Source organism: Bombus bifarius, unplaced genomic scaffold, assembly GCF_011952205.1.
Source record: "Bombus bifarius isolate JDL3187 unplaced genomic scaffold, Bbif_JDL3187 scf7180000008239, whole genome shotgun sequence".
Classification (NCBI taxonomy): Eukaryota; Metazoa; Arthropoda; class Insecta; order Hymenoptera; family Apidae; genus Bombus; species Bombus bifarius.
Window position 1 is genome coordinate 762134 of NW_022884533.1, and position 9136 is coordinate 771269.

General features: G+C 31.8%; 1 long non-coding RNA gene and 1 pseudogene across 1 annotated transcript; both read left to right on the forward strand.

Annotated features, from left to right (window-relative positions):
• Positions 1-1916: 1916 nt before the first annotated feature.
• LOC117211497 lies at positions 1917-7026 on the forward strand (annotated as a pseudogene).
• Positions 7027-7287: 261 nt separating this feature from the next.
• Positions 7288-8480, forward strand: LOC117211498. The gene is made up of 2 exons (XR_004488263.1): positions 7288-7862; positions 7894-8480. It is a non-coding gene; the product is annotated as an uncharacterized LOC117211498 (long non-coding RNA).
• Positions 8481-9136: the final 656 nt, after the last annotated feature.

Genomic DNA, 9136 nt, shown 5'->3' on the forward strand with positions numbered 1-9136 from the left:
TAGTAAGATGTGTACGAATAAATTTAAGTACACATATTCTTACGTAATATATGTTTAAATTGTATAATTTTAATATAAAAAGTCGTAGTAATAACATTGATACGATTTTCCTGAAACCAACAAAAATCAATAATCACCAGAAATTGTGGATGAAAACTGTCATCGCTACACTACAGAATTTAGGCACAATGGTTGATGGATAGTAATTGGAAGTTAACGTTGACGAGAATTTGCTGGAGAATGGTATGGATTAAGAAGGGACAGCGTGGAACATTGAAAGGATAACAGACGGAGACAGTAGAAGTTAGAAAGAGAGAAATAACAAAAAAGAGAAAATAAGAGAATCAGTTAATGAAAAAGGAAGGGAAAGAGATGGCCTGTTAGTAGGAATTGAGAGGAAAAGTAGGGAGGGGTAGAAAATGGGAGAGAAGAAAAGAGTTTCACAGTGATGTTCGAGTTGCGCTTGCGTCGACAATACTTGCTATGAACGGATTGGCTCCCTACTCATACTTGAGTGCATGTTAGGTTGACTTAATTTCAATTCGGGCTCCTCTGCTTCTCCCTACCATTTTCAGTTCCACCATATATTTCGGTTGGTTTCTTTTGTTTTATTGGGTTTTACACAAAGGGCGTACAAGATGTTGCAATACACGCTTACTTTATATATCTTGAATAAGTAGAAATATGAAAGGGAATGAGTCTTTTTCATCTTTGATAAGGAAGATATGACAGTGTGGAGGTAAAAAAATCAAGAAAGAGAAGAGAAGAGAAAAGGGGAAAGGCATAGGGAGAGAGGAGAGGAAGTGGATAAAGGTGGTGGTTGGTGTGCAGTGGAGGAGAAGTTAGATACACAAAGATACGAAACGTCAAGAGGAGAAGAGAGGAAAGGAGAGGAGAAGAGAGGAGAGGGAAGCGCTCAGCGTTTGCAGCGATCGGCGCACGCTACCCCGCGCGCGCGCGCGCGTGTTCTTACAAAACAACGCATCTGAACACTCTGAACCCGTCGCTGAACGCGCTTCAACAGTTCGGCACGAATTCACATTGAGTTGATTATTCTGACGGACGCGCGGATTTCATCGCGTCGCCGCCATATTGGCGGCTCGATATAACACGTACTAATAATAAGTTCAGATTGGTTACGGTAGGCATCGTAGTTGACGCGCCGATTTTATCGTCGTTGAATGTCGCTACTACAAATGTGCCATAAACAGCGCAGTGATCATGTCATAGTCATAATATTGGCCGTCATATTTAACTATATGTAACAAATCGGATAAAAACTTCATCGTCTAAACATAAATGGTACTACGTGTTTTTTCTCCACTTAATTATATACATTGAATAAATCGTGATTTCATTTCTTCTTTTGAAACGATACATGTAATATCGACGCCGGGTCGGTTGTCATTAATTAAAAGCAAATATAATACTTTCTACTTATATATGTATACATATATATTTAGTTAACAAAATACTTATTTGACACACGTTGAAAGTTTATCTCGTGTTGAATTGACTTTATTACCATTTATATCTTCAAATATAATCATAAACATTAACGAACATCTCTCAATAAGTTTAAATAAAAATAAATTTTGGTAGGAATCATTTTTATGACAATCTGATTAATTTTCTCAGCGATTAAGAATTCTGTGAACTGTTTATTACTGCAAATTAGAATATATGGATTTTGTTGATTTATAAATATTATCGACGTATTTAGTTGCCAGTAAATAATTATCTAAATCAAGATTGATCATTGTTAATGACTTCATGACAATTTGTGTTGTTAATAACAATGCCTGTAAGTATGATATACAATAATAATCAACCATAATTGTAATGTTGTTATTAAAAAAACTTTAATAACGATTATTCTATACAATAATAGAGAAAATAAATGATTAATTTACAGAGTGGAAATGAGCAATTCATTGGATCAAGACTTTGAGGAATTTAGATTTTCAGACCTAAAGCAAAATTTGTAAAGACGATGCAGTGGATGATTTGCAAAATTTGGTATGTTTTTTTCTAAAGTATTGAGTGAAAAATAAAACAAATGATATACATAAATGTATACACAAGAAATAGTATTAAACGTAGGTTAGTTTCTATAGATTACTTTCTTGAAAATTAACATTTTAGTGGAATATCCTCATTCTATTAGATGCACTTTTTGCAGAAAGCAATATATTTCACTTAAGATATTGCTATAAAAGATTATTTGTTTCTAATACTGTGTTACTAATTTATGGTTGTCTTTTTGCAAACCTATTTTGCAAAATTTCTTAGCCAAATCTTAACATTGTTATAAAAATGTGGATAAAAATACTATGTTTTTTATTTAATAAAACTTTTTTTTACTTTAAAGTGTACTTTGAGCAAATTTTATGGATTTATACTTTATAAGTAAATGGTATTAATGAAAATTTGTATTCTAAACTCTTGAAGAGAGGTTAGGATTCTGTTAGTGCTGCATAATAATTGGATAAATTTGGAGGTTTTTGTCATTTGTTATTGATGTTCCGTTAACAAAATTATTTGGTATAATTTTACATTTTTTATTTAATTGCAATAAATCACAAACTGATATCCTTTCCTTAACTAGAGTTATGATGATAAAATTTGTAAAACGTAATTTTATTACCTTTTTAACCCGTTTGTATAATTGAAAATATCCCCATTGATTATCATGTACTTTAATAAGTAACATTATCGTAAGAATTGCTATAGCTTCTTAAGACCGGTAAAAAGCAATTTATGTATGTCCGCAATGATATCAAATGAAATGCGTTTTGATACGATATATCGTGGCAGGAACGTTGCGCTAATATAGAAGTGAACCAATGGTGTTCGTTCTTTAGCTAGTATCGATTGGAGAATCCCGTTTTCAATTCTCGGCAGAAGCCGAAACGGAGTATCTCGCTTGCGTTAGGTGGTCTGCTGTTGCAACCATTTTGCGTGAACACTTGCTGTTGCTGCATATACATCGGCATCGATTGTTTACATCGTTGTAACACGAAGTACGCGTTGATGATAGTAAGTGAACCTTTAGAAATAAAGCATGTTTGAATATAATCGACGTATAGTTCTCAGATATATCCAACGGAAGTATATCGTTGCTTGGTTGATAGTAGCTATGAAAGCGCGGCAAAATTATTTAACCCTTACTTTTCTCGGTCTTTTTAATTAAAAAGGTGATTGGACACATCCAGTTTTGTTTTTTTAGATATTCGTCTTCAAGTACAACGTTTTTCGTAAAATAATGCGATTGACAGATGCAATTAGAAAATTATTGTATGAGTGTATTGTAATTATTGGGGTTTTCTTTTTTCAGATAAACACATAGACAATCAAAGTACGATATTTTCCTTACGATTTCCATTATTTAACTGTGAAGTCTGTAAAAAACAATTTGTAACAAAAAAGCAATTACGTACTCACATTCAGACACATTTAGGAAGACCACGTATAGTTTTAAGAAGGGTTACTTTGAAAAGTGTCAAAGAAAAAAGAATAGCAATACATATTGGCTAGACAGAAAAGAAGGTTCTTCTTTAGGGAAATTAACGTTAAAAAATAGAATTTCAACGATCCTCTGAAACTTAAACTCAAAAAGTCATCAAAATCGGAAGATTTTACTGTTGTGAAAAGCAACATTAATCTGGGAACTGAAAATCACAATCACAGAGACGTGGCTGGCGCAACAGAGAATGATCAAAGACATGAAAAAGATACAGAAAGTTCGATTAAATCAGCCATTTGAAAACGTGATGGTAGAACAACAGGTACGTATACTATAAATATGAAAAATGTTAATTGATGTAATTCTATGGAAAATATTATTATTAGGATGAATATGGAAGCATTAAATTCAACGCTGACGAACATAATCCATTGGAAGAAAATGATAGACCATCCATAGATGTCAATGAAAGTGAAGGAAGTATAAATCCATCTGAAAAGGAAGATCAAATGTTGATGACCTACAAAAATACAGATCAATATGATAATTCGGATAAAAGACTCTCTGAAACAGAAGATCATGAAGAATCAGATGCATTGGAAGCAACATGTAGAGAAACAATTGAAAATCTCAAGAAACTTGGTGAACAATCCGGGTAATATGGTGTATTTAAAAATAATCCTCGAATGAGAAATATCCTTACTATAACTCATTATTTAACATTTTAGATGTAGATCTATGAGTCGATTAATTGATAATGCAGGCATTGAAGAGGATGATGATAGAGGACATGAATCAAACATGATACATGATTTAGCAGAGAATCCAGCCATTAATATTATTTCAAAGTCTTCTACGTTTCAAACCATACAGCAGATTGTACAACAGTGTGTTCTGAAGATGAAGATAAACCTGAAGAATCAACAGAAAGCACAACTGGTTTTAATTGGAATCATTTGTCAACTAATTTATCGAATAAGAATAATGAGAATTCTAAAGAAAATGAAGAAAATGCGGGTGATAATAATATTGAGAATGCTGGGTCCCTTTTACAAAATTTGATTGAGCACCAAAGACATAATCAAAAATGAAAACCTTATCGAATAATTTACCTTCGGAAACCGAATACGTTTCGCTTGAAAAAGTGAGACCGTTAGTACTTGTCGCGTTTGCAACGAAAAGTTTAAAGATATTGCTCATTTAGATGAGCATCGGAGCAAAGCTGGACATTATCAATGCAATATTCCGGAATGTATAAATCTTATTTTTCATTCACTATTGGAATCTCCATGCATAAAGCTCAAATGCACGGAACCCCTTTCTCCGAGCGTGAGCCAATTGTCTCCTCATCTAAATACGAGTTCACCTCATTTGAATCACCCCATTTGAGCCAAGCATCTCGCAATTAAATACACATTCACCTCATGCAGTATCAATGGAATCTGCAAATACAACAAACTCGCAACAAATAAATAGGAATTCTCCTTTAACTTCACCTCATCAAACAAATTCACCTATAACGCAGTAGCTGGTGCTGGGCAGCAAATAATATCACCTGTGAATTTTGAACAACTACCCGCACCTGTTCAACACTAGCTCAACAAGTACAACGTATGCCACTTCCGCAAACACCAAATGCCTCCAAGTCTTCCACCAGGTGCTAATACAATGATCCTGGCCCAAATTACTTTGTACAACCATCAGGAAGACCACCGTTGTATAGAGTTCTGGTCCACAGGGCATGCATTACACACACCTATATCACCGCAGTATGGGCCAGGTCCATATCCACAAAATGCATCCACAATTGCCTCAGCAAATTTCACGTGGAAGGTATCCGACTCTTGCACAAAATAGTCGGCAAGTACTGTTGATGAAATAATCGTTAAAGCATGTAATATGTTTCTAATCAAAGTTAACAAGATATGAAACACGATACGAAACATGATGAATTCTCTTTCAAATAAAGTATTAAGCAGTTTAATTTGCATTGTATGTATTGCAGGGCACCAAGGATTCCACAAACGGGATCAACACCGGCAACGTATGAAACGTCTATGCAACAATCAATGCAAGTGCAACAGAATAACTCTGCAATGAAACAACGACGGATGGATGTTTTATTACCAGATAGAAATGAAGATGCAGATTGTCATGTTATTGCACAGCAAAAAAGAAATGACGGTCTGCCTGTTATACAAAATGTTCAAGGTGCTACAACTCAGCAAACAAATAGAAATGATTCCACTATACATCTTACAGATTCCATAACTCTTAGTGTTAGACAACCAGGTACTTTTAACACTTGATTATATATTTCTTCCTTAATGTATATTTTATTGTATGTAATTTATGTATTTAATTCTAAATACCTCTTCTAAGATTAGTTTCGATATTAGAAATAAGATTTTATATTTTTATCATTTTTCTATGTTTGTTTTTCTAAATTTACTTTTATGTTTGTTTGATTATATGTTCTGAAAGAAAACTTAACTATTCGTGGAAGAGGTGCATTACAAGAATAAAAAGAACATATTTACTAATCTAAAGGAGTTCGCTCAGCTCAAGTGCAGGAGCACACATCAGGTGCTGGGGGCAAGAAGTCTGATGCAAAGGCTGTGGCTAATGTACTGGCAGCCAGAGGTATTACTGTTACTCCAGCAACAAATAAAAATAAATCAAGTGAACAAAACAACGGCAGATACTTCCCAGCAACGGAACTACATCTTCACAGCAACCTTTTAAATGTTACAACGCTCACTCTGAATTCTGCTATTTCTATCGCTACCAGCTATTAGTTCACAAAAAAACAGCAAGATCAGGGTCAGTTTGCTGTTCCACAATAAACAAAACAAACCAGCTGTGAACGAAGTGGAAAAGACCTCGAGACCTCCCACCGTAGATTTAACGCAAGATGCCCCACCACAAATGCCAGTAGTTGGGCATTGAAGACTATACGGTAAGATAAATTAAAGGAAGATTCTTCCACATTTATTGATAATATAATATTCTTCATTGTTACAGAGCATTATTAACTTGTCAAGTGTGTGATAAAAATTTCCAGAATCAGGAAATGCTAACTCAACACATGGCTACCCATCGTGCACCAAGTAAATTACTTCACAAGTAAGTATACTTTCAACAATAATGTAGGGTACATTATTATCCTAGATAATAATTATAATACTATTATATATATAATAATAATGTTTGGTACTAGGTGTAATCTTTGTCCTGCCCAATACCCAACAGCTCAAGCGCTAACAACACTTTAAACAGGCGTATCATAAAGAAGTAGACACAGTAGCACAAAATGGTGGTGCAGAATTATAGCATTACCGGTCGTAGATTTGAAATCTCCCATGTGTTGAATCGTTTATCAAATCTTGGTATACAGGCTACATCCCGTTGTCACAACTAAGTGTTCAAACGGGCAGGTATTTTTAGTTACCTATAATTACAATAGACGATTGCACGAAATCTAATATAGCAATTTAGGTGCGCGAGGTGCTACATCTATTCTAAGTCTGGGTCCTCTTAAACATTTGTCAAACAGGTAACTGTGGACAATTTTACATTTGATCTATGTTTTGTTGTGTTTTTGCCTTTCTATAATTTTCAACAATAAGAGTTGCTTATTATGAATATTACTGCATTGCTTATTGCACAAAAGACTTGCTTTTATTCTTTTTCATTTCTAGATAAATTAGATAGCTTTCCAAGAATTCGATTTATTTAAGAATTTTTATATAATAATGAATTTTTTAGTTTATCTGTGTTCTTCGTTATTTCGGGCAGTTTACATTTTTATTTTGTTTATATTATTAATTTTTAGTTTATGTAATTCTAAAAAACAATACAGTATTTATAACGAAAGCTGAAGAGGTGTTTGTGTTAATTTAGAGTAATGTAAAAGAAGATTTAAAATACACAATCATTATGACAAGATAGTGTATATGTACATCATATAGTATATTATGAGAAAGTTGCGAGATTCAAGTTGCGCGTAAATCATCACTCATTATTAGTATATTTTTTTTTTTTAAATGATTGGAAACTCATCAAATGTATTCTTCAGAAGTAATTTTCGAAGATACAATCTACATGGATAAACAATAGTTCCAAATGTAGTGCCACTCATTAATGTATCAGAAGTCATTGATAAAGTTATACAAACATATTAAATTATTAGAACCCTGCTGCTTGAAATTAGAAAAAAAAGCAACTCGTTAAGATTAATGAAAATCACATTGGTTTTACTCGACAAAAATATCATTCATTTTGAATGAATACTAGAAACTTATCGTTGTGTGATCTTGTATCACTTGCGATATGATATACTTTATTTGAATCTGATATTGGGAACATTAACATATACATTATGAAAATTACAAAGGTACCTAATATACATTATGAAAATTACAAAGGTACCTAATTACTAGATTCGTTCATCTAAGGAATTATCCTGGATATTTTAACCGATTTTTCAGGCAGTAAGTAGTTGTATTATACAGTGTTGTTAAATCACGTCCGTGTTTTGAATGAAAGAGTTATAAATTATAAAACCTACAGAGTTAATACAATGAAACTATAAGAGTTAATTATTTTTTTGTCAAACGATTTCGTTCAAACGATATTCGTACACACTATTGGAGATGTAATACCGATTGTAAATATATTTTTAAAAAGGATTACAGTTAAAGCATACGCTTGTTTGTACTTGAAACTTGAAACTCTATAAAAATACCATATAGTAGTTGCGTAAGATACTTAAACAGCGAACATTTATTCTTATGAAATCATGAGCGATCTTTATTTATTGTCATTCCTATTCAAACATTATTGTATGTAAATAATTATCATTTTTGTGTACTGTGTATATTTTTAAATAAGTGATCCGTTCCGTTTAAATTATAAAAAGTGAAAACGATTACTAAAACGCGCAAGAACTGATTTAAAATAATAATATTGTATATATTTGTATGATAATAAAAAAGTAAAGCATATATATATATATATATACATATATGATAATTTTAATGAAATCTAATTAGTTATATAGCTAATAATGGGGCATTATATTGTTCTAAGTTTACAATAAAGAATATAAGTTTAAACAAATTTTATTCTTAAATAATTCATGAAACTTCAAAATTCATTTTCATTATTAACTGCTTTGAAAAATAGTATTGTAGAACCAACGGAGGATATGGAACTGTCCTATTATAATTTTAAATAAACAGAACATAAATAAATCTTTTAGGAGACATGCTAGTATATACAATGATTTAATATACATTCCTTCCCATTTATTTCCAGTTAATACATATTTATAAATATTTATTCACGTTTTGTATAAAGTAAAGAAATTCGAATATACTGAATGTATTACTAACTCTATTACTAAATGTACTACTATATTTATTGAAATGGTTATTCTTGACAAGTTTAAATATTACAAGATTTATCTAAACAATATATTTAATTAATATAGATTTATTGTTATTAATCAAATATCATGTTTCCACTTAATTAATATTATTTAAAAACAATTACTGTAAAAACTTTTTAATTATATTATTACACATCCGAATGCAATAAATAGTAATTATATTGTTATATGAATTAATACGGAGATATATTAAAAAGAGTGAGGAAGTAAATATAATT